General features: G+C 42.9%; 1 protein-coding gene across 1 annotated transcript in view; it reads right to left on the bottom strand.

The window, feature by feature from the left end:
* Positions 1 to 26,043, bottom strand: part of CTNNA1 (catenin alpha 1) — a 186,080-nt gene extending 160,037 nt beyond the window's left edge. The window contains exon 1 of the mRNA XM_038552316.1: positions 25,914 to 26,043. The gene's annotated coding sequence lies outside the window, so the exon portion shown is untranslated. The remainder of the gene's footprint in view (positions 1 to 25,913) is intronic.
* Between the last annotated feature and the right edge of the window lie 1,136 nt (positions 26,044 to 27,179).

Here is a 27,179-nt window from a genome sequence, read left to right as displayed (position 1 = left end):
TAGACCCTTTAGATACTTTTTAAAACATTAGTGCAGGCATCATCTAACATTTCATAGATTTATCTAAGCATTAAAACATCCTACAATCACTAGGGATGGGATGCCAAAAGAAATTTAGATTTGCTTAATCTGGTAACACAGAATGCCAGTTTCCAGGAAATTTGTTTCATTCCAAGTGGGTAAATTTCCTCTCTACACTTACATTATGTCAGGCCTACACTTTGGTTTTTAAAGGTTGTTTGTCCATGCAACTGATCAGCCCAAGTCAGTAAACCTTAGGAGATGGAGTGCTCTAGTTTGCTAAAGGGCTGACAACAGCTAAAGCAAATGTCATCAAATGTCACAGATAAGACATTTCAGAAAGAATGATTTGCCCCAGGGACCCTGCATTGCACAACCATTGCAGCAACACAAAACAGAAAACCTTTCAAGGATAGTAGAGGGAAGGTGCAAAGAGGTAAGTGAAGCCACTTGCAGAAAGACGTGGTCATACCTGTGTTTTAATTATTAAGCAAATACAACAATGAAACAATTCAGTTTCCCAAAGAAATAAACTCTTTTTTTTTTTTTTTTTTTTTTTTTGGAAAAAAAAATTTTTTTTCTTGAAAAGAAGAGTTAGCTCAACCTCTGCCTGAGGAAAAAAAAAATCACTAGGTCTGAGAACTTGGTAACTTTGGAAAAGCAGCAAATCAAGGTCCAAACGGCACAAATGCATTCCTAATGCCCTTTTTTTTTTTTTAAGATTTATTTATCTGAGAAAGAAACAGAACACAAGCAGAAGGGAGAGGTAAGCATGGAGCCTGACACAGGGATCGATCTCATGACTCTGAGATCATGACATGAGCTGAAATCCAGAGTCGGACATAACCAACTGAGCCACCCAGGCATCGCTTTTCCTAGTGCTTTAGAATCCACAACTCAGGCCAACTTTTACTTCATGAGCAAAAGTGGGGACAAAGGTGAAAATCCTGAGCTGAGAAACAAGGTCTCGGGCCACCAGGGAAGACACAGAAAAGAAGGAAAGCTGTTTGGGAGATACCACAAAGAGGGAGGAAGCTGCCCAAAGTAGGCCTGTGAAGACTGGGTAGGCCAAGTCAGAAAAAGAAAAGGCTTCTCTGAAACTTGGAGGAAAAACTAGCTTTTTGACCTAGAGAAGAAGAGTACCCTGAAGATTTGTACACTTGCTGATAACAACACTGTCCCCCCACCCCTCAAAAAAAGGGTCTTTTGTTTTTCTTATTTTGATATTTAGGGATAAAAATTACTCCATTCTCTTAACTTGAAAAAAAGGCAAAGCATTAAGAACAGTAAGAAATTGCAAATGATACCTAATCACTCAGGGAGGCCACCAGGAGAAGCCAGGACAGGTGAGTGAAGAAAGCATGTGGCCAGCTGCCCATTAGCTCCAGGCGGGCACTCTATTATGCAGATGAAGGGTTGGCAGATCATTTTTTAAGAGACCCAGAGACACAGAATTTTATGTGAATCTCCTTGTTCCAAAATATCTCACTGTGTAAAGCAAACAAAAACATCTGAGTGCTAGGTTTGCCCAGCTAGTCAAGACTTTGTAACTTAAAAAAAAAAAAAAAAAAAAAAGACTTTGTAACTAAGAACGAGTTCTCCCCTGAGGTCCCTTCCAGTTCTATATTCCAGAACTCTACAATCCTGTTAAGTAATATCTCTGAGGAGGTCTTCAGCGTCCCCATAAAAATTCACCAGACTCAGGCTGCTGCTGCTAAGTGTTAAGGCAAAAGACTCAATCACTCACTCACATTGAAACACTTGAAATATACTGACATTTGAAAATTGAGAACCCATTCAGTATGTTTTCAAGTCTTTCAATAACCAAGATGGAAGCAGAGTGACTGCCTTGTGGAGCACCTTTAATCAAAGGCCCTGCCAAGAGTGACGCCAACATTATTAAACTATACAACAGAGCCAATTTATGCTTTTGGTGACCCCAACCCAAAAAGGATTTCAGAAAGTAGAAGTAGAGCATTTAAAATCTAATGAGAGGGATCCCTGGGTGGCTCAGCGGTTTGGTGCCTGCCTTCATCCCAGGGTGTAATCCTGGAGACCCGGGATCAAGCACCGCACTGGGCTCCATGCATGGAGCCTGCTTCTCTCTCTGCCTCTCTCTCTCTCTTGAATAGATAAATATTTTAAAAATAAAAATTTAAAAATACAGTAAATAAAATCTAATGAGAGTATGTTCTCTGGAAAGAACATACCTTCTGGTACCAGCTTTGTCACTAACTTACCCTCTGACCTTAAGACAAGTCACATGACCTTTCTGGATCCTCAGTTTTCTCGTCTATAAACAGCAAAGGGTTGAATTCTAGGCTCCAAGTCCTTCCAGGATTGAAATTCTAGTATTCCTTTCATTTACGTCACCTCTCAGTAACTTCTGAATTATTTTATTAAATTTAATTAATTTCTCCCAGGTTTAGCCTATGGTCTTCCTAGCTGTATTTTAAGTTTAAGGATAGTACCTATGTTTATGCTTCCTTATATCACTTAAGTTGCTGGCAAGCTGCTTTATGCAGAGCATAGTATTAGCTGAACTGAATTTATGCAAACTGATTTTAAAATATTTACAAGTCGGGATCCCTGGGTGGCGCAGCGGTTTGGCGCCTGCCTTTGGCCCAGGGCGCGATCCTGGAGACCCGGGATCGAATCCCACGTCGGGCTCCCGGTGCATGGAGCCTGCTTCTCCCTCTGCCTGTGTCTCTGCCTCTCTCTCTCTCTCTGTGAGACTATCATAAATAAATAAAAATTTAAAAAAAATAAAATAAAATAAAATAAAATAAAATAAAATAAAATAAAATAAAATAAAATAAAATAAAATATTTACAAGTCTACCAGGAGAAAGCTCCTGCCTTAATCTTAGTCATATCTTTGCTTCTTTACAATTAATAGTATTGTTTAGAGTACCTAAACAAATAAGTTTTAAACTCTTGGCAGTTTCTAGTTTTCCAATCAACTTACAGAGTACTTCTTCATAAGATCTATTGCAAAACCTACTAGAGCTAGCCAACCTTAATGTAGTACAGAAACCTTAAGGTTTATCTAGGAGGGATCATGCTTAGCGGAACCAAGTAAGAAGTTAAACTGTAGTTATTCAGTCTTCATTACCGTATTTATAAATAGCAATCCTGGCTATTACGCAAAAGTTCACTATACATTCAGAAAGGGGCAGGGATGTAGGCGTTTGACTAGCAATCTCTAGGATAGAAAGAGAAATGGAAAAGCAACAAGCAGAAAATAAAAGCATAGTTCTATCAGAACCAGGAGGCTGATTGTTGGCAAACTGCCTCATTTCTGCAAAGAGCTTACATACCTTCTCTAAAGACATTAAATGTTCATTTACAACAGAATAGCCACATCATTCTTAAATCCCGTCTGCTCCAAAGCTATAGAATATCCTTACTTTGCTACTTGAAGCCATTTTTTCTAACATCAAGGTTAAGTTAATGCAATGTAAAGATGGTTCATTTAAATGCAAATCAGGAAATTTTAAAATTAAAAGTACCTACAGTAACGTTAACTGTCACACTGCACAAGATAAAGGATTATGGATTACTCCACTGCAGCAACAAGGATGCCAGGCTGCATCTGCATTAAACAGAGTTAATACAGCTGTTGGAATCTCAACTCCCAAATCTCCCAGTAACTATCAAAACAAAAACAAAGACGGTTATAAGGTAACCCTTATAATTAAGATTCACTCTGACACATGCCTATTTTACTAAATTCCCTACAACCAAGCCTGTCACTTTCTTCTAAAATGTAAACAGGTTGGTGATACAGGCAGAGGGAGGAAAGAAGGGTAAGATAAGAGGTATAAAACACAGATGGCTCATGTAAACAAAAAGAAAACTTGTTTTTTTTTTTCCCTCCACAATGTGGTCACTTTCTAAACCCAAGTACAATATCATCATCAAAAAAGACAAAAATGGAACGCCTGAGTGGCTCGGTGGTTGAGCGTCTGCCTTCAGCTCAGGGAACGATACCAGAGTCCTTGGGATCAAGTCCCATATCGGGCTCCCTGCATAGAGCCTGCCTCTCTCGGTGTCTCTCATGAAAAAGTAAATAAAATATAAAAAAAAAAAAAAAAAAAAAAAAAAAAAAGCTTAACCTTGATCTAAATGGAGAGCCAAAATCAGAGTAAAAAGTTTCTTATCTAAGGCAGAGTAACTAACTGGATTCCATAAACCATGATTTCTTTTTTTTTTTTTTTTTTTTTTAATGATAGTCACACAGAGAAAGAGAGAGAGGCAGAGACATAGGCAGAGGGAGAAGCAGGCTCCATGCACCGGGAGCCCGACGTGGGATTCGATCCCGGGTCTCCAGGATCTCGCCCTGGGCAAAAGGCAGGCACTAAACCGCTGCGCCACCCAGGGATCCCAGTTATCACTTTAAATTTTGTTCCTTTTCTTGTTTTCTTGAGAGCACCAAAGACAAGGAGACAAGACAAAAGAAAGAAAGAAAAAAAGACAAAAGACCTAAATGAAAAACTGTCATGCCACATGCATCAGAAGATATGATGATTACCAAAAGCGCTAAGCAAAGGACAAAAGGTAAACCTAAAAAAAAAAAAATTCGGGGATCCCTGGGTGGCTCAGTGGTTTGGCGCCTGCCTTTGGCCCAGGGCGTGATCTTGGAGTCCCGGGATCGGGTCCCGCATCGGGCTCCCTGCATGGAGCCTGCTTCTCCCTCTGTCTGTGTCTCTGCCTCTCTGTGTCTCTCATGAATAAATAAAATATTTAAAAAAAAAAAAAAAAAACTCAATCAACCATTTAGCCACTCCCTCAGCAACTATTTGAGCCCCTTCTCCCTATAAGCATTATTCCAGCCGGCAGGGAACTAAAAAAATCTGCCTTCAAGAAACACTAAGACTATACTAGGCTAGGAAGAAGACCATATACTAGGATAGGAAGAAAATTAAAGGGGATAATGATAATAGGGTTAGGTAGGGTCTTTCAAGGGCCTTTCTGACATTTGAACTGTAACCTGAAAGTCAAGGAAGACTGAGCAAGTGAGTATCTGAGAGAACACTGCAGGCTGAGGTACCATAGACAAAGCAGCAGATCCCAGGACTTACAGAAAGAGAAGGCCCAAGTGGCCAGCGCATGGAGCAAGAAGACATAAGAGATGAAGGGAAAGAAAAAACAAAAGCTCCAGAGCTGCCTGAAGTGACTATTTACAATATGAACCAGATATCTATATTCCTTTACTTAGCTTCCACCCCATATGACTGAGGCCATTAACAATGGAAGAGTGTTCCAGAGAAAGCTGCACTAAGTCATGGTAACAACTGATTATGGATGCGCAGTAAGTCCCTATGTCCCTAAGAAGCTGGATGACTAGTCAAAAAAGCAAGGAAGATTGAAACCGGCATCAGAACTGAAGGCACAAGAGAAAAGAGACAAAGGGAAAGGCGGTTTTTGTTTTAGAGGAATGGGACTAAAAGGCAAAGAAACTTTTCACAACTGAGAAGCAGCCCACAGGGAAAAAAATTATATTTTTCTTAGAAACTCAGGGGAAAAGATCCCTGAACTTGGAATGAGATTAGAAAATTACCCAGATTGGGATGCCTGGATGGCTCAGCAGTTGAGCGTTTGGATCCCGGGGTCCTAGAAAGGAGCCTCGGGGATCCCTGGGTGGCACAGCGGTTTGGCGCCTGCCTTTGGCCCAGGGCGCGATCCTGGAGACCCGGGATCGAGTCCCACGTCGGGCTCCAGGTGCATGGAGCCTACTTCTCCCTCTGCCTGTGTCTCTGCCTCTCTCTCTCTCTGTGTGTGACTATCATAAATAAATAAAAAAAAAAAAATTTAAAAAAAAAAAAAAGAAAGGAGCCTCACTTTTAGAGACAGTGCCCTGTCTCTCATAAATAAATAATTTTTAAAAAGGGGGGGGGTTAACTAGACTGAGGAAGAAAATAAAGAATTGCCTCTAAAACTTGTAACATAGGGATCCCTGGGTGGCGCAGCGGTTTGGCGCCTGCCTTTGGCCCAGGGCGCGATCCTGGAGACCCCGGATCGAATCCCACGTCGGGCTCCCTGCATGGAGCCTGCTTCTCCCTCTGCCTGTGTCTCTGCCTCTCTCTCTCTCTCTCTCTCTGTGTGACTATCATAAATAAATGAAAAAAAAAATTAAAAAAAAAAAAAGAAGTTTAAAAAAAAAAAAAAAAAAAAAAAAAAAAAAAAAATAAAACTTGTAACATATACTTTTTTTTTTTTTTTTTTAAAGATTTGAGTGAGAGAGAGAACCCACAGAGAAGCTGGTAGGGGTAAAAACTCCCCGCTGAGCAGGGAGTCCACCTCGGGGCTCTGGTAGGGGCTCCGGTATCGATGGGGGAACACAGGGTTAGCTGAGGACAAGGCATGAGCTTGGGGCAGCACATTGATTGACAAGTCCTTGAAACAGGCAGAGGGCCACTCCTCTACAGACTCAGCTGCCTTGATGTTCATACTTTCCTAAGGGCACAAGGCAATCTTAGCCCAACTCCCAAGAGCCTGTAAGTCTACTTTAACACATAAAAACTCCTTTAGAAATTTTCTTTAAGGACGCATGGGTGGCTCAGTGGTTGAGTATCAGCCTTTGGCTCAGGGCGTGATCCCTGTGTCCCGGGATCAAGTCTCACATCAGGCTCCTTGTGGAGAGCCTGCTTCTCCCTCTGCCTGTGTCTCTGCCTCTCTTTCTGTGTCTCTTATAAAGAAATAAACTCGAAATAAAATCGAAAGAAAGAAAGAAAAGAAAGAAAAGAAAAGAAAAGAAAAGAGAAAAGAAAAGAAAATTTCCTTTATCTCTAAACCCCCAGGATACGCGTTGGCGATCACCCCCCAAGCACATGGCCCACAGATACACATCTGAAGGGTCTCATGACTCAGGTTTTATTACACAGTAATAAGTGAGCTTTTCACAATAGCAGCTAGCCCCCTCAAGGTCCTGGAAACCTTGCTTCCAAAATTCTTTAGAGAGTACTGCTATCCCCAACCCGTCCCAATTCCCAGGTACATAATTAGCCACCCCTCACAGGCCCGGGGCAGCCGTTCCTCCTGCCCACAGGTCCTGTCCCCTGGCTTTAATAAAACCACCATTTCACACCAAAGATGTCTCAATAATTCTTTCTTGGTTGTCACCTCTGGACCTCACCCCTCCAAACCTCACCTATATTCCAAAACTTCATCAGTATCATGATCTGAGCCAAAGGTAGATGCTTAACCAACTGAGCCACCCAAGTGCCCCGTAATATAGATTTTTGATGACCTATTTTGTCATTCATTGACTTACCAATTATCACATCCTGGGATCCTGGTAGGTGCAAGGGACACAAAAGACACATCAGAAATGCTTATCAGATCATCATAGCAATTAATTAAGAACTGTGGGGGCTAGAGGTAAATCTCTGCAAGATGGGGCACTTTGGTTTAAACATTGAGTTAAAAGCAATCAAGGGGTGCTTGGGTGGCTCAGTTGGTTAAGTGCCTGCCTTCTGCTGAGATGTGGGATCCAGCCACCAGCACTGCTCAGCAGGGGGCCTGCTTCTCCCTCTCCCTCAGCCTACCACTCTCCCTGCTTATGCACAAGCTCACACGTGCTCTCTGTCAAATAAATTTTTAAAAAAAATTTTTTTAATTCTTTTAAATAAAAAACAATCAGGACACCTGGGTGGCTCAGCAGTTGAGCATCTGCCTTTGGCTCCGGTCGTGAACCCATGCATGGAGCCTGCTTCTCCCTCTGCCTCAGTCTCTGCGTCCCTCATGAATAAATAAAATCTTTAAAAAAAAAATCAAAACCCAGCGGATTCAGGAAAAACCCTATCACCCCCATCAACTGCCTGCTTATATTAGAAAGAGAGCTATTAACAGATTTCTCTTTACCTAAGACACTTACCTACGTAACAGGGCGACCTTTGTTTTATAAGGATTTCCTTTCACCTTCCTACTAACGGTCTTTCTCCCCTTTATGTCCTCATGTCCCTCCCTTTGTCCTTAATTCACGTATATACGTTGCCTATCTTTAGAATCTCAGTGTTTGTGTAGATTCCCCTTATGTATACTATTAAATTTTATTTTCTCCCTTTAATGGGTCTTACATAAATTTGATTCTTAGTCTAGCAACACAAGGACTTTGAAGGGTAAAAGAAATTCTTCCACCCCAACAGTGCAAAAGGAAACAGGTGCCTTACAAGGGAGAAATCTGGCAGATGCTAATTAATCATGCATTTAAGCTTGGCATCACCACCAGAACAATGACAACTGTTGCAATGCCCTCATTAAGAAGCAACATCACATGCATAGTACTGCCAAAAATGGAAACAATCAGACCAATCCAAACTATAGAGTATCTACAAAATCAGCCCAAACTCTTACAAAGCATCAGTATTGGGGATCCCTGGGTGGCTCAGTGGTTTAGCACCTACCTTCGGCCCAGGGCATGATCCTGGAGTCCCGGGATCGAGTCCCACATCCGGCTCCCTGCATGGAGCCTGCTTCTCCCTCTGCCTGTGTCTCTGCCTCTGTGTGTGTGTGTGCATCTCATGAATAAATAAAGTCTCTTTAAAAAATTAAAATAAAAACAAAAAGTAAATTTTTAAAAAGCGTCAGTGTCATGAAGGGGGGAGGGGAACAGAAATAGAAACTCTAAAGAGATATGACAACTAAATGTAGTATGTGATCTTGTATTGATTCCTTTTTTTTTTTTTTTTGAGAGAGAGGAAAGGGGGTGGAGAGAGAGAGAGAGAGCGCGTGTGAGCAAAAGCAGGGGGAGGGGCAGAGGGACAGGGAGAAGCTAACCCCCTCAGTGAGCAGGTTGCCCAACAAGGCGCTTGATTCCAGGACCCCAGGACCATGACCTGAGCCTAAGGCAGATGCTTAATCAACTAAGCCACCCAGGTGCCCCTCATTCCTGGATTAAAAAAAAAAAAAAAAAAATCACTGGGACAACTGACCAAATTTAATACGGACTCTACCATAAAACCAGTATTTCTGGGAATTCTGTTAAAAGACAAATTCTGATTCAGCAGGTTGATGTAGGAAAGTGTTGAGTTCAGAGCCAATGGCCAAGAAAGAATTTAGACATCTTTTGTGCAAAAGGTGATTTTATTAAGGATACCTGGGGTGGTTGAACATCTATCTGCCTTTGGCTCAGGATGTGATCCCAGAGTTCTGTGATTAAGTCCCACACTGGGCTCCCTGCATGGAGCCTGCTTCTCCCTCTGCCTATGTCTCTGCCTCTCTCTGTCTCTCATGAATAAATAAATAAAATCTTTTTTTTTTTAAAGGTGATTTTATTAAAGCACGGAGATGGGACCCATAGACAGAGTTGCACTGGGGTCGTGAGGAGTGGCTGATTATATAGTTTCAAGTTGGGAGGGGATCAGGGATAGCCTAAGTCTCTAAGGAATTTTAGAAACAATGTTTCCAGGACCTTAACTGAGCTAGCTATTGTTAGGAAAAGGTTGTTTATTACTTTCTAATAAAACCTTAGTCTTGAGACCCTTCAGGTGTACATTAGTGGGTCACATGCTTGAAAAATGATTGCCAACATACATCTTGACGGGTAGAGGTAAAGAAGTTCCCAAAGGAATTTTTATATATCAAAGTAGATTCACAAGATCCTGGGAGTAGGGGTAAGACTGTCTTTTGCCCTTAGCAAAGTATTAAGATAGAGGCAGTTGGGCTTCTAGAGAAGGTCACTCTGCCCGTTTCAAGGACTTGTTAATGGACTGTAAGTAGTAAGCAAATTTAATTTTTCTTTTGCCTTTGTTTCCCACATTATGTCTAGGGTAGAACATCAGAGACAGCATTTCTCCCAAGTTCCCAGAGAGAACCGACAATGTTCTTGGACCACTCTTTAAAAGGAATTACACTACTTTATCAATGTAAAATGTCTTGTGTGATATTGCAGTTAGGTAAAATCTGTGTCCTTATTCTTAGGAATTACATGCTGAAGAACTTAAGGGTGAAGTACCCTGGAATCTGAAGTTTACTTTCAAATGCCTCGAAAACTTTATATAGAGTAACTGAACAAATATGAAAGATGTTAATAATTGGTAAATCTAAGTGAATTGATGAATCAATTGCTTACTCTATTACTCTTTCAACTTTTCCTTTTTTTTTTTTTTTTAAAGATTTTATTTATTTATTCATGATAGTTACACAGAGAGAGACAGAGAGGCAGATACACAGGCAGAGGGAGAAGCAGGCTCCATGCAGGGAGCCCGACGTGGGATTCGATCCCAGGCCTCCAGGATCGTGCCCGAGCCAAAGGCAGGCGCCAAACCGCTGCGCCACCCAGGGATCCCATCTTTCAACTTTTCCATTCATTTGAAGATGTTAAAAAAAAAAAAGTTGGAGGAAAAGGCTCAGTCTATATAAGAAAATAGTCAAATAAAAAATAGTTACAATACATCAGTGCACAAGAGCAGAGTCCACAAAAGTCCAGGGAGTCCTCACTGAGAATCTGCTGTCCAAGACGAAGGAAGGTAACTGTTTCAGTTTATAGGAGGGGACAATAGCACCAAAGAACTTCGAAGCCTTCCAAAAAGAAGCATGAGTGGAAAACAGAAGATAAATATTTAAATGGCGGAAAATAAAATGAAATAAATGGCAAAAAATAAGGTTTAAAGATAACCAAAGAAATTAAGGGGCATTACAGGTTTGTTTGGTCTTTATTTTTCCTAACTTAAAAATACTTTGGGCCCATTCTATTCTTACTGTTTATAATACTACTTGAGAAATCCTACAACCCTATCCACCCATTCACCCACCTGAAAAAAAGCAGCAAATCTCACCTCTTCATAGCTGCCACAGTGAAGGCCAAAAGTGGCCAGAGTGGCATTTCCCAAATTCAAAGGACTTCTCCCCACAAGCAACTGAAGAGCTGAGTTCCTCCAACTCCATAGGTTGCAAAGAAAGCATTTTCCTCCCTATCTATTCCCTCATGGGCTTTCCCCATTTCTGCTAACCAAAGTTCCACCAAACCAGCTGCCTTACTAGACTCTAGGCCCTTCTTTCATCCTCTCCCTCCCCCCTCCTCTGCACTCAGTAAATACCTCACTCTACTAACCCTTCAGTCTCAGGGCTCTGGCCTAGGTCCCAGTTGAAAATACCTAGGCATCTTCTCATTTCCAATCATTATCCAGACAGCCTCATTTATCCTAAGAGCCTACTCCCCCCTGAAAAAAATGAGGATGCTTCCCCACCACAAACAGGATGAAGCCCAAACTCCTGTAAACAAACCTGACTCAGCCTGAGACTCATCACCTGAATCCACTCAGTGAATCTCCAATGCACACGCATATGTCCAGACCCCTTTATATAAATCTTTTCCTCTGTCCAGAGCACCTTTCCAGTCTTTTCCATCTTCCTTGAAGACACAAACAAGTGTCCTCTAATCCCACAGAGAGAGCCGTTCCCTCTCTTCTGGGTTCCCCCAGCACTTCACAAGCTTCTCTGTTACAGCACTTAATACACAGCACTAGATCCGTGCATCCATCTCCCAGGAAACTGGGAGCTCCCCTTTGAGCAGGGAAACCAAGGCTTTTTTAAGCATAACTTTGACCTAACAACATTCTATAAATAATCAACAACTGGCTTGACAGTTTCAGGTTTCATCTAGCAAGTGACACTTGTTGAAGAAGTAAGAAATGTCTCTCTCAAGGTACTCAGGTGGCTCAGTGGGTTGAGCATCTGATTCTTGATTTCAACTCAGGTCACAGTCTTGGGGTCCTGGGATCAAGCCCCATGTTGGGCTCCAGGCTCAGGGAAGAGTTGGCTTGAGAGGTTTCTCTCTCCCTCTCCCTCTCCCTCTCCCTCTGCCACCTCCCACCCCAACTTGCTCGAACACAGGCAGTCTCTAAAATAAATAAATAAATCTTTAAAACAATGTGTATTATAAATTAGCAAAAACAGCTACAGATTGCTAATTCTTACCTGTCAGTGATATCACTAAGGCTAATACTCCCATTAGTTTGTAAATTTCTTGAGGTTAGCAATGGTGACTTAGAAATTCTTAACATCTTCCCCAATAAGTGCTTTGAAAGGCAGACTTTTAATAAATGTTTATTGCATTTAACTGAACCCTTCCCACTGTAACTGAGATACAGCAAACTAAAGGTTGCCTTTGATCATGACTCCATAAAGACACCTAGAAAACATTACATCTTTCATTGGTCTTAATGACCCCAAAGATGCTTAAATTTCTCTCAAGTATTGCAGTCTTCTTCCATTCCCTTGGTTTTTTTCCCCCTTCTCCCAAGGGATAGAGCTCACATTTCACTTAGCCACTTCCCTGCAAAATGACAGGTTTCTAAAGATACACTTCAAAGTTAGACCACAGCTTTTCTGAGAACATGATGACCCCAGGTCCAAGGAAGCAAGAAAATGATAACAGATGATTGTAAGAAACCTTTGCCAATTCAGAGATCCCCAGGAAGAGAAAACCCCATGAACACTGATGAGTAACTTATCCTTTCAGTTCTGCCTTATTCACTGCACTATCATTTTTCACAAACCATGATTAAGAGTCTAGATTAATAATGAAATATTTAACGTAATGAAATATTCAATATACCATGGGAGAATAGTAACAGTGCATCTTTGCTTAGAAAGAAAAGCATGTATCGGAGCTGCACAGGGTAAATGGACTATTAGCAAAGATTCCTATCCTTCATGTCACTTGAAATGGGCTACACTGAATGCATTTCCTGAGTTAATGACAGCACTTTCAATTTCAAGAACAGGGATTCAGTCCTACCTGGTTAATAAACCAGTACAGGATTATGTAACCTGATAATTAGGCTTCCAACTCACATCTTCAATTCGTAAAGTCAAATATTAATCAGCCATAACAATAAAACATTTTCAAAAGCAACTGATGGTCAACTTATTTATGACAATATTTACTAATGAAATCTCAGAATAAGAAAATGAGGGGAATCTAAGGCTCAATAAAAATGAAATGCAATAGCCAAAACTAAGTAATCCAGGAAAGAACTAGCTTTAAAATTAGCAATTAAGAAGAAAAAAAAAAAAAAAAAAAAAAAGAAAAAGAAGAAGAAAAACCAGTTATTTAACACTAAGATTAAATTGGATTATTCATGGGACGCCTGAGTGGCTCAGTGGTTGAGCATCTGCCTTTGTGTTTTGTTTTGTTTTGTTTTTTTTAAAGATTTTATTTATTTACTCATGAGAGACACACAGAGAGAGAGGCAGAGACACAGGCAGAGGGAGAAGCAGGCTCCATGCAGGGAGCCCAACATGGGACTTGATCCTAGGTCTCCAGGATCAGGCCCTGCGCTGAAGGTGGCGCTAAACCGCTGAGCCACCCGGGCTGCCCTCATTACAAATTTTTAAAGCAAATGATAGTTTGTTTCTTCTATAAAGCCCTGGAAGTCTCTTTAAAAAAAATTTTCACAGCTTAAAATTATAACAACTTTCCACAGTGTAATTCATGCTCTTCCTCTACTACAATTACGACACAGGACACACCACAAGGAACTTTAAAAACCAAATCATACTATTCATATAACACTTGTTCCAAACAATCAATCTTTATAAACATTTAAAATAACACTCAAGGCAGCCCGGGTGGCTCAGCGGTTTAGCGCAGCCTTCAGCCCAGGGTGTGATTCTAGAGACCCAGGATCCAGTCCCACATCGGGCTACCTGCATGGAGCCTGCTTCTCCCTCTGCCTGTGTCTCTGCCTCTCTCTCTCTGTCTCTCATGAATAAATAAAATCTTTAAAAAAATAAAAAATAAAATAAAATAACACTCAGCGGTTGAGCATCTGCCTTTGGCTCAGGGCATGATTCTGGGGTCCCGAAATCCAGTCCCCACATCGGGCTCCCTGCAGGGGGCCTGCTTCTCCCTCTGCCTATGTCTCTCTGCCTCTGTGTGTCTCTTATGAATAAATAAAATCTTTAAAAAAATAACAAAGTAGCCTTTCAAATCATATTTACATTATACGCATTACTCCAAACTTGAGCCACTGAAAATGCACAAATCACAAATTAAACCACAATCAAAAAGTAGAGGTGATAGATGGCAGTCTATCAACAAGCAAATAGAAATGCATGTTAATTTCAAGCTCCATTGGAAATGGGGTTGGTGGCATGCTTGCACATGGAGAAGTTTGATAGTTACAAAAAAAAAAAAAAAAAACTAAAGAAAAAAATAATGAACATTTAGAGACTCCAAGAGTTTAGAAAGGGCAATGTTGGAAGTTTTATTTTGAAGCACGGTTATTTCTGCATGCTTTGAACTTTCAATAATGCATAAATTTAGTATAGTGCTCTTGCAAGTGAACAAACAGCATTAGACAGGGCATATCAAGCCATACTGTTCACTTCCCCAGACTGTTTGGCCCAGGCATACCTTGTGAGAGGCTGAGCTGATCAACACACTACACAAGCAATGACCCTCAAGGTCTGGAAGCTAGCACACTAGCATCTGGGTATATTTTAGGAATTGTTGCTCAGGAAGGCTCTCCCAAGAAGCCTGATATATTTTGCATTTATCTATTTTTCTTTTCTGAATTTTTTTTTAAGGTTTTATTCATTTGAGAGAGAGAGAGCACATGTGGGTGACCAGGGTGGAGGGACAAAGAGGGAGAAGCAGGTTCCCGCTGAGCAGGGAGCCGTTTGTGAGGCTTAAATCCAGGACTCCAGGACCACCATCCTAGCCAAAGGCATAGGCTCAACCAACTGAGCCACCCAGGTTTCTCTTTTTTTTTTTCTTCAAAGAAAACAGAAGGAACTAGTAAGATTCAAATCCTCCAATGTGTACATTATAACATTTTAACGTATTCAAGTATTCCTTGAATACTTTTAAGGGTGTGTCTTCACAGTCACTCATAAGGAAAAAATTATTTAAGCTGAGAAAGCAGAAATGATAATTAACCTTCGTTTTCATTATTTATGTATATGTCAAAGATCAAATTTGCAAAAAAAATTTTTTTCGATGACTATTTTTTACCTATTTTATCACTTTCACACACAGTAAGATTTACTCTGGTGTACTATTCCACAAGTTTTATCAAACTCTCACAGCTCTGTAATCACTTCCACAATAAAAATATATATAACATAAATGAATTTATTTTCACAACACATGTACACATTTGAATCACAGAATAAAAATGTACAAAATGTTACTAGTGTCAGGAGCTAATTTGGCATCAGCTTAATACAAAACTACAGCAATCAAAACAGCATGGTAGGGATGCCTGGGTGGCTCAGCGGTTGAGCATCTGCCTTTTGCTCAGTGTGTGATCCCGGATTTCTGGGATCAAGTCCCGCACTGGGCACTTGGCATGGAGGATGCTTCTCCCTCTGCCTAGGTCTCTGCCTCCCTCTCTCTGTGTTTCTCATGAATAAATAAATAAAACCTTAAAAAATAAAAAAAAGACCAAGAGAATAAACAATCCATAAACAAAAGCTCACATTTACAATCAAATTATTTTCAACAAAGGTGTCAAAACCATTCAAAGAGGAAATGACAGTCTTTTCAACAAATGGTGCGGAGTAACCTGCATATCCACATGTAAAAGAATGAAATTGGATCATTACCAAATAACATACAGAAAAATGAACTCAAAATGGACCAAAGACCTAACTGTTAAGCTAAAACTATTAAACTCTTAGAAAAAAGACACAGGGCAAAAGTTTCATGACATTGGATACGGAGATGATTTCCTTCATACATCACCAAAGGCACAAGTAAATTGGACTTCATCAAAATAAAAACTTCCGTGTACAAAGGACATAATCCACAGGGTAAAAAGGCAACTTAGATAATGGAAGAAAATATTTTCAAGTCATATGAGATAAGGGATTAATTCTCAGAAAATACAGAGAACTCCTAAAATCAAACACCAAAAAAACAACTCAATGATGTGCAAAGGATCTGAATAAACATTTCTCCAGAGATACACAGGGATGTCCAACAAACACATCAAAAGATACTCAACACCACGAGTCACTAGGGAAATGCAAATCAACACTACAATGAAATAACCCCTCATATTCATTAGGATGGCGACCATCAAAGAAAAAAGAAAAAAATAAGACAGAAAGTGTTGTCAAAGATGTGGAGAAATTAGAGCCCTTGTGTACTGCCCGTAGGAATGTAATATGGTAAGTATGACAGTTCCTAAAAAAAATTTAAAATTAGGGGGCAGCCCGGGTGGCTCAGCGGTTTAGCGTCAACTTCAGCCCAGGGTGTGATCCTGGAGGTGGGGGACTGAGTCCCACATCAGGCTCCCTGCATGGAGCCTGCTTCTCTCTCTGCCTCTCTCTCCCTCTCTCTCTCTCTCTCTCTGTCTCTCATGAATAAATAAAATCTTAAAAAAAAATTTTTAATTAACGTACCAAATAATCCATGTTGATAAAACATAACAAGACATTTTTATTTTCTTTAAAGATTTTTTTTTGAGATTTATAAAACTTTAAGGATTTTATTTATTTGAGAGATCATGCACAAGCGGAGAGGAGGGGAGAGGAGGGAGAGAGGAAGAAGCCGACTCAGGGAGTCTTACATGGGGCTCAATCCCACAATCCCCAGGACCATGGGTTCATTACCTGTGCCAAAGGCAGATGCTCAATGCTCAACCAATTGAGCCACCCAGGTACCCCTGAAAAAATTTTTTAAACAACAGCAAAACTTTTCCCCAGGAATTCCACTTCAAAGTTATCCATAATAAATAATCAAGGATGGGCAGAAGATTTAGCTACACTAAAGAAGCTCTGGAAGCAAACTAAATGTTTAACAGAGAGTTGATTAAAAAGAAGCTACATAACAGGGATCCCTGGGTGGCGCAGCGGTTTAGCGCCTGCCTTTGGCCCAGGGCGCGATCCTGGAGACCCGGGATCGAATCCCACGTCAGGCTCCCGGTGCATGGAGCCTGCTTCTCCCTCTGCCTGTGTCTCTGCCTCTCTCTCTCTCTCTCTCTCTGTGTGACTATCATTGATAAATGAAAAAAAAAAAAAAATTAAAAAAAAAAAGAAGCTACATAACAGAATAGTAGGGGCATTATTAGCATTAATAACATTAACATGCTATATTAGGATTATACAATTAATCATGTCATCAGTTCTAAAGCATATGTATTTTACATTTTTAAGTCTCTAAAATTCGGATGTATCTTACATATGACGTCATTGCCTAGTTTATTTGGCAGTCTTTTTTTCTAAGTGATACTTAAAATAAAAGTCAATCTTAAAAAAAAAAAGTCAATCTTATCCCACTAATAGGGAAATGTTCAAATTATAATAAATGGCCAGTAGATTACAAAGATTACAAAAGAGCACATACATTAAAAACTAATTTTTATAAAAGTTACAGACAGGGACACCTGGGTGGCTCAACGGTTGAGCGTCTGCCTTTGGCTCAGGGCCTGAACCTGATTCCCGGGATCAAGTCCCACATCGGACTCCTTGCATGGAGCCTGCCTCTCTTTCTGTGTGGATGAATGAATAAACAAATAAATAATGAATAAATAAATAAAATATTTATAAGTTACAGACAGTATACATACCTAGAAAAAAAGATTAGAAGATGTACACCAAAATGTTATTAACAGAGTTTATCTCTAAGTGCTATAAATTTTATTACCAAAAAAACTTGAATAAGCTGAATGTAAAGCCATGCCTCCACCCCCTGGCACAATCCTACATATAGCATATGTATACCTATTATAACTTATACAGTATTTATCAAAGAGTATCTGCTATGGGTTTACAAATGAGTCAGGTATCACAGGAGTCAAAGATTCAGAAGAATGAATTGCCCTGAAGGAGCTCGGCATCTAGCCAAAGAATTTGTTGTCTAAGAGAGTCTAAAGGAAGCAGCAATTTAATACTATTTAAATACTGAACTAGTTCACTAGTTTTACTTGTAGGACAACCCACTTAATATGGATAAAAACATTTCCTGTTCAGGACTCCATAAATGAAAGAATAAATTACCATTTTATCACATTAGAAGTTAAATATCCTTCATAGGGGCACCTGGGTGGCTCCTCAGGTTAAGTATCTGACATCGGCTCAGGTCTATGATCCCAGGGTCCTGGGATGGAGCCTGGCATTGGGCTCCCTGATCCCCAGGAACCTGCTTCTCCCTCTCCCTCTGCCATTCCCCCTGCTTACGCTCTGTCAAGTAAATAAATAAAATCTTAAAGAATAAACAAATAAATATTCTTTACAAATTCTCTTCTTGGGGCAGCCTGGGGGGTGGGGGGGAGGGGGGGCTCAGTGGTTTAGCACTGCCTTCAGCCCAGGGCCTGATCCTGAAGACCCGGGATTGGGATTGAGTCCCATGTTGGGCTCCCTGCATGGAGCCTGCTTCTTCCTCTGCCTGTGTCTCTGCCTCTCTCTCTCTCTGTGTCTCTCATGAATAAATAAATAAAAATCTTAAAAAAAAAAAACAAACTAAATAAATAAATAAATAATCTTATTCATTATGCAGGTGACAAAGTTCAAACTCCATACACTCTCCACTTGGGACTTTTAGATTAAAAACTCCTAAAAACATGTTATCATCATAATTCATGAGACAGACACAATCAATGACAAATTAGCAATAGCAGGAAACACCCCACTCTAAACATAACTGGTTATTGTTCATTATGACCTTTTAAAAATTATATTTAGTAGCCCGGGTGGCTCAGCAGTTTAGCGCCACCTTTGGCCCAGGGCATGATCCTGGAGACCGGGGATCCAGTCCCAGGTCAGGCTCCCTGCATGGAGTCTGCTTCTCCCTCTGCCTGTGTCTCTGCCTCTCTCTGTGTCTCTCATCAATAAATAAATAAAATCTTTTTAAAAATTAATTAAATAAAATAAAATAAATAAAAATTATATTTAAAAAATTGTCCTTACTTTTTCCTTGCTCACTCTGGCTCACTTTGCTGGAGGAAAACAGGGTCTACAATAGTAACTTAGTTCCTGCCTTCAAGGTATCCACAGTATAGCTAAAGTGGTGAAAGAAAAAAAAAATAGGGATCCCTGGGTGGCGCTGCGGTTTAGCGCCTGCCTTTGGCCCAGGGCGCGATCCTGGAGACCTGGGATCGAATCCCACGTCGGGCTCCCGGTGCATGGAGCCTGCTTCTCCCTCTGCCTATGTCTCTGCCTCTCTCTCTCTCTCTCTCTCTCTCTCTCTCTCTGTGACTATCATAAATAAATAAAAATAAAAAAAAGATAAAAAGCTTTTAAAAAAATAAAATAAAAAAATCTTAAAAAAAAAAAAAGAAAGAAAAAAAATAGAGGGCGGGGGGTGGGGGTGAACGGGTGACTGGCACTGAGGGGGGCACTTGACGGGATGAGCACTGGGTGTTATTCCGTATGTTGGCAAATTGAACACCAATAAAAAATAAATTTATGATTTAAAAAGAAAAAGAAAAAAATAGAGACGCTCCAACCCATTGTATTCACCGACTTTTTATACGTAACACCAAAAACAGACAACAAAAGAAAAAATAGATAAACTGACCTTGATCAAAATTTAAAATTCTGTGCATCAAAGGACATTATCAACAGGGTGAAAAGGCAACACAAAAACTTAAGAGAAAATATTTACAAAACATATACTAAAAGGGGATTAATATCCAGAATGTATGTTCACTACTGGATATTTACCCAAAGAATATGAAGACATTCATTCAAAAAGATACATGCAGGGCGCCTGGGTGGCTCAGTCAGTTACGCGTCTGCCTTCAGCTCAGGCTGTGATCTCAGGGTCCTGGGATGGAGTCCCACATCAGGCACCCTGCGCCTGCTTCTCCCTCTCCCTCTGCCTGCCACCCCTCTGATTGTGCTCTCTGTCAAATAAATAAATAAAATCTTAAGAAAACAAAAACAAAAAGATAGATGCATCTTTATGTTCACTGCAGTATTATTTACAATAGCCAACTTATGGAAGCAGCCAGGCGTCCACTGATTAACGAACAGATAAAGAAGATGTGGTATACACAATGGAATATTAGTCATCAAAAAGAACGAAATCTTGCCATTTGCAACTGGGTGGATCTAGAAAGTACAATGCTAAGGGAAATAAATCAGAGAGACAAATACAATATGATTTCACTCATATGTGCAATTTAAGAAACAAAACAAAGGAAAAAAAAACGATAACCAAAAAATAGACTCTTAATTATAGAAAACAAACTGATTCGTACCAGGGGGGAGGTGGGTAGGGGATGAGTGAAATCAGTAAAGGGGATTAAGGGTACACTTAACATGAATAGGTACTGAGTAATGAACAGAATTGCTGAAACACTACACTGTACAACTGAAACGATAACATTTTCTGTTAACTACACTGGAATTTTTTTTAAATTCAGAACATATAAAGAACATCTACAACTGAACAAAAAAGGAAACAACCCGATTAAAATTACCAGAGGACTTGAACAGAGATTTCCTCAAAGAAAATATACAAATAGCCAATAATCACATGAAAAGATGTTCAAGGTCACTAATCAGAGAAATGCAAATCAAAACCACAAAGAAATATCACCTCACTTCTGTTAGGATGGCTATTTAAAAAAGAAAGAAAAAAAATAACAATTGTTGGTAAGGATGTGAAGAGAAACTAGAACTCTCATACACTACTAGTAAAAATATAAAATGGCACAGCTACTGTAGAAAATAGTACAGCAGTTGCACTGCTGTGCAACTGTGCAAATTGTAAGCACTGAATTTATCTTATGACCCAAAAATTCCATTTCTGGGTTCCTATCCAAAGGAATTGAAAACAGGGATACAAACACATTATGTATACACCCATGTCCGTGTCAGCATTACTAACAGCTAAAAGGTGGAAGCAACCAAAGTGTCCATCAACAGATGAACGGACAAGAGATTATAATTCTGCTTTAAAAAAGGAAGGAAATGGGGATCCCTGGGTGGCTCAGCGGTTTGGCGCCTGCCTTTGGCCCAGAGCGCGATCCTGGAGTCCCGGGATCCAGGCCCACGTCAGGCTCCCAGCGTGGAGCCTGCTTTTCCCTCCTCCTGTGTCTCTGCCTCTCTCTCTATCATAAATAAATAAATAAATAAACAAATAAATAAATAAATCTTTAAAAGAAAAGAAAGAAGGAAGGAAATTCTGACATATGCTACAACACAAGTGAACCTTGAAAGTATTATGCTAAGTAAAATAAACCATCCTGGGTGGCTCAGCAGTTGAGCATCTGCCTTTAGCTCAGGGCATGGTCCTGGGGTCCTGGGATGGAGTCTCCCATCCTGCTCCCTGGGAGGAGCCTGTTTCTCCCTCTGCCTATCTCTCTCTGCATGTCTCTCATGAATAAATAAATAAAATTTGAAAGAAACAAAGAAAGAGAGAGAGAGAAAGGAAGGAAGGGAGAGCAGGGAGGGAAAGCTGAACAAATTAATTTAGGGCCAGAATTTAGAAGGGGCATTTTTTTAAGATTTTATTTATTTATTAGAGAGAGAAAGAGAGCGCACACCGCACATGAGCCAGAGAGTGGGGAGAGAAGTAGACTTGCGCTGAGCAGGGAGCTGGACACAGGGCTGAATCCCAAGACCCCAGGATCATGACCTGAACAGACACTTAACTGAGCCACCAAGGTGTCCCTAGAATTTAGAAGGTCTTGAATGCCAACCTGAGTCTGATCAGTTCAGCAAGGAGATAGCAGTAAGTTTCTCACATGAACATAAGTACTGCTTAGGTGTTAAAAACTGAAAGGTGGGCAGCCCCGGTGGCGCAGCGGTTTAGCACCGTGTGCAGCCCAGGGCGTGATCCTGGAGACCCGGGATCGAGTCCCACGTCCTGCTCCCAGCATGAAGCCTGCTTCTCCCTCTGCCTGTGTCTCTGCCCATCTCTCTCTCTCTCTCATGAATAAATAAACAAATAATCTTTAAAAAAATACTTCATTAAGTAGTTAGGTACGCATGATTTGAGCACTCTTCTACTTGTATATCATACTCTAATTTCTAAAAGTTTTGGGCAGCCCCGGGTAGCTCAGCGGATTAGCGCCGCCTTCAGCCCAGGGCATGATCCTGGAGACCTGGGATCAAGTCCCAGGTCAGGCTCCCCGCATGGAGCCTGCTTCTCCCTCTGCCTGTGTCTCTGCCTCTCTCTCTCTCTGTCTCTCTCTCTCTCTCTCTGTCTCTCATGAATAAATAAATAAAATCTTTTAAAAAGTTTTGTCAAAAATAAAAGCCCAGGCCCCATTTCTAAGAAACCCCCAGCTGGGATAAAGATATATAAAAATACTTGCCAAACAGTATGAAAAATGCAACCACAGAATATGTACAAGCTACCCAAGAAGCACTGAGTTCTAAGAGAAAACCCAGAGGCACTGACATCTAAGGTAGATTTTAAAGAGTAAATGAGTTTGTCACATGGATGAAAAAAAGAGAACAGGTTCAGGCAAAGGAAGAATATGAAAAAGCCACCAAAGCAAACAAAAATAGAAAAATTTATCCAGAGAACCTCAAGTAGTTTCAATAGCTCAAAGATAAGAAGATGGGCATCCCGCGTGGCTCAGCGGTTTAGCGCCACCTTCAGCCCAGGGCATGATCCTGGAGACCCGGAATGGAGTCCCAGGTCGGGCTCCCTGCATGGAGCCTGCTTCTCCCTCTGCCTGTGTCTCAGCGCCTCTCTCTCTCTCTCTCTGTCTCTCATGAATAAATAAATAAAATCTTAAAAAAAAAAAAAAAAGATAATCTAAACTGCAGTGGAACAAAGAAAAGAGAAAAAAGGAATTAACGTAAGAGGAACACTGGATGAACAGGATTTCATCTCTGATTAGACATGATGAGAAAAGGAGGAACAATGGAATGGAGACGGTTTTGACTGTGAAGCTCTCCATAATCTGACCATTGCCTCATTGTCATAGTTCCACCCACAAGCTAGACTCTAGATGTTAAACTCTTTTTCTTCCTCATTCATTCAACAGTATCTCATTTGCCCTCCAGGTCATGCAAGTCAAAGGCTAAGGCTACCAAGGGGCTCACAGGACCACTTTTTTGTAGCAGAAAAGGCAAATGGGGACTCAATAATATAAGGTACAGAATAATGGAGTACATCTCCTGGTAAGAAGAGGTTCGCTATCAGAAAGAAAAGCCCTGAGTCATGAGGCGTGACTAAGAGCTCATCATGAAAGGGACAGAATACAGTTGGGGAGAGAGGTATGCATCATTGAACATCTATAACTTGTTTCTACAAGTTATAGATAAGCCTAGGCCCCTACACCCAATCCTTATTTAAACCCTGTCTCACTTCCCCAAACTACAGCTTCTTTCATCAGCACCACCTCACTCCCACCATCTTCCTTTAAAATATCACATCATGGGGATCCCTGAGTGGCGCAGTGGTTTGGAGCCTGCCTTTGGCCCAGGGCGCAATCCTGGAGACCCGGGATCAAATCCCACGTTGGGCTCCAGGTGCATGGAGCCTGCTTCTCCCTCTGCCTCTCTCTCTCTCTCTCTCTGTGTGTGTGTGTGACTATCATAAATAATTTTTTTAATTTTTTTAAATAAATAAATAAAATATCACATCATGAAACTCCCTACTATGGCTTCTAACAGATCTTAGAGTAAAATCTAAACCTGTTCCCTGGCAATCTTGTGGAAGACCTTCTCCCCACTCCAAAAGTACTCAAGCTATACAGGTCTTAGGTCTCAAAACACATGAAGTTCCTTCCTGTCTCAGGATCTTTACACAAGCCGAGGACTGTTCCCTTGGTCCAGATCTTCACCACCACTACACGTAACCACCTTCAACAACCAGGTGGGTCTGTCATGTCTCAGGCTACTACTTTCTCAAAAAATTCCTGATCAACAGTTACTGTTGATCTCCACAAATGGTTTAGGTTTCCAGAAAAGAAAGGTGTCTCATTTGGGGCATGCTGAATTTGAGAAGCCCCTGGGACACATAGCTCTCTGGTGTACAGGTGACCACACAGGTGAGGTGAGACATCCACTACCGAAATAGAAAACTTGGGACTTGAGCGCTGAAGTCTGAAGACATGGAAACTGGGCAGAGAAGGGATTCTCAGCTTAGAGGGAGATCTCAATTACTGTACAGAATGAGATGCTGCTGATGGCAATGACTGTGATACCACCTCAATGATGTCAGAGACTGGGATAGGTTTGAAAGAAATCTTGGGTAGGAGTGGATTAAAAAGAAAAACAATAAGAAGCAAGAGCCAAGGGCAGCCTGGGTGGCTCAGCGGTTTAGCGTGCCTTCAGCCCAGGGCCTGATCCTGGAGACCCAGGATCAAGTCCCACACCGGGCTCCCTGCATGGAGCCTGCTTCTCCCTCTGCCTGTGTCTCTGGTGAATAAATAAATACAATCTTAAAAAGAGAGAGAGAGAGAGAGAAGAGCCAAAAACAAGGAAAATCAGAAGAGTCATATTGTAATTACACCAATTCCTATTGCCTTTTATGCTTCCTCCACTGACAAAACCCGAATCGCGTTTCATACAGTTCAAATAAATGCCACTCCCTTCCAGACACTTTCTGGACTTCTCCAAACAAAATTTATTAGGCCCCTCTCCAGATCGACACCACGAGGGGTTCAGTGCTCAGGAGGGAGCCCGATTCTCCTCCTCCCTCAGCTCCTCCCCCTACTCGTGCTCTCTCCCGCTCACTCATTCTCTCAAATAAATAAATAAATAAATAAATAAATAAATAAATAAATTTTTTAAAGCTTATTTAACTTAATAAAGTCCAGAAGGGTAAACAACTGAGCAGAGGCTATGGATAATTTCTCTTTCGCCTTGTAAAACAAAGTTAACATATCCTCATTAATCTAATTTATATATCTTTTTAAAGTAACATATACTTGCAGTCGTTGAAAAAGTCACTGCTGAACAAAATATCCTCATAGAAACGCACATCCTGTTGCAACAATACAATGATGTAACCGTTTCCTTCAACATAAGTACGAAACGGCCCTTAATTTTAGTTGGGAGACTTAACCTATCTTACTCTTCTAAATTGCAAATTCCGTCCCAAACGAACACCGAAGAAATGTCACAGAGACGCCAGAGGCCCTAAGAGGACGTCGGCCAATCCCGGCCTGAGCCGAGGGCCGCCCGCACCTCGGGAAGCCACTCCCGCCAAGCCAGGGTCAGGCATTCGGGCCACATTTTTTTCCAACAAGTGCTTCCAATCACGCACGATCCTTCCAGAGTCAAGAGGGAGCCTGCGGCGCCGCCCGTGAGGACAAGGACCGCCCCGGGCGCAGCGCACGGAAGGCCGAGCAACCTCACAACAAAGGTTCCCCGCGCTCTCGCCGAAGTCCGCTCGGGGGCGGCGCCCCCTCCCCGCCGGCCGGGCGCAGACCCGCCGCCCCACCTCGCCCTCCGCGGGGGCCCGGGCCCAGCGCCACTCCCGGCCGCGCACCGCCCAGTTTCGGGGGAGGGGGGAGGGGAGAGGAGGAAGGGGGAGGGGGGAGGGGGAGGAGGGTGCGACCACGGAAACCACAAGCCGCAATCACTTCCCAGGAAAGCTCAACTCCCCGCCACTCCCGCACCGGAAACACGGCGCGGGCTCCCCTCCAGGCGGAAGGCGGCCGAGGGGCCCGGCGCGCGCCCCGAGCCGCCCGGGACAAAGTTTGGAAGCCCGGAGAAACTTTCCCGAGAGGCAGCGCCGCGCCCCCGCCGGGCCCGCCGCCCGCTCCGCTCCAGCCGCCGCGCGGCCCCCCAACTTGCCGAGCGCCGGGAGCGCCGCCCCGCCCGCCGGGCCGGAGCGCAGGCCGGGGCCCCGCACGGGAAGCCGCACGGGAAGCCGCACGGGAAGCCGCACGGGAAGCCGGCGATCGCCGCCCCGCAGCCCGCCGGGAGCCCGTCAGGGCGGGGTCGCCCCGGAGCCCGCGGCCCGCGCGCAGGAGGAGCCCCTCGGGCCGGCTGCGGAGCCCGCGCCCCCGTCAAGAGAGTTACCTGCGGCGAGGGGGGGCGAGCGCAGGAAGGTTCCCGAGGCCCGGAGCCGACGGCCGCCGCTTTGTCTCCCTCCAGTCCGACTCCGAGGAGGAAATGGGCCGCCAGGCGCCCCCGCCCCCGGCCCGCCCCCCGCCCGCGGCCCCGGCCCCGCCCGCCCTTCCCGGCACCTCCCTCCGGCGCTCTTCCCGGCGCCTCCCGCCGCCGTCCCGCTTTCCCGGCCCTCGCCTTGGGGACGAGGCCCCGACCGGGGGACCCCGGTGACGCCGAGCCGGGACCTCTTGCTCTCCGCCCTGTACCCCTGAGTTACTTCACCTCAGGCCCCTAGTGGGGGTTCAGGCCAGGAGTGATTCCCGCCCCCACCACCCCAGGAAGGAGGAGCGGTGACTCCTGGAACAGCCTGAGAGCGGGGGAGGGCAGGTGAGTCACCGCTCCGCGCACAGGTGAGTCTCGGGTGCTGCCCGCGCCGGCCCCACCCCCACCCCACCCCCCCCAGCTGCTGCCGCGGGGAGCGGGCGCGACGACGCCGTCCAGGGGACGCTCCTCCGAACAGTGCCACAGGTGCTCCCGAGTAACAGGCTTCCAGGAAAGTACTTCAGGCCCACCCACTGGCCGTACGACCTCAAGGCCCCAGGCCGAGTGGTGCTAGAAGCCGACCCTAGGGGCTTCATACTGTGAGGTGGGCGGCCTCCTGGAAGTCACCTACTCCAAGCCCTCACTTGACGGATTGGGAACCCAAGAACCCTCCTGTTGATGGACAAGAAGCACGTTACAGCAGCGTCCGCTCCTGAGATTGCCCCCTACACACGCGCGCACGCGCACACACATTTGATGGACCTGGCTTCTGTCCCGATCCCTCCAGCCATTTAGGGAATGCCACCCCCACTCTTCCTTATCTTCCTGGCGAATGCTCTAAAAAAAACTTCAAAACAAACAGAACAAAAAAAAACAAACAAACAAACAAACATAACAATTACATATTCACTATCAGCTGAGATTGCCCCCTACACACGCGCGCGCGCGCACACACACATTTGATGGACCTGGCTTCTGTCCCGATCCCTCCAGCCATTTAGGGAACGCCATCCCCACTCTTCCTTATCTTCCTGGCGAATGCTCTAAAAAAAACTTCAAAACAAACAAACAAATAAACATAACAATTACATATTCACTATCAGCCTGGTATAGAAAACCCTTATAAGGTTTCGACTCTTTCATCATGGGATGATGAACAAGGCTGATTTCAGTATTGGCCTAGAAATCCAAAAT

The sequence above is a fragment of the Canis lupus genome, chromosome 11 (assembly GCF_011100685.1).
Source record: "Canis lupus familiaris isolate Mischka breed German Shepherd chromosome 11, alternate assembly UU_Cfam_GSD_1.0, whole genome shotgun sequence".
NCBI classification, from domain to species: Eukaryota; Metazoa; Chordata; class Mammalia; order Carnivora; family Canidae; genus Canis; species Canis lupus.
The sequence above is the reverse complement of the archived record's forward strand: the minus strand, read 5'-3'. Positions and strand labels throughout refer to the sequence as shown.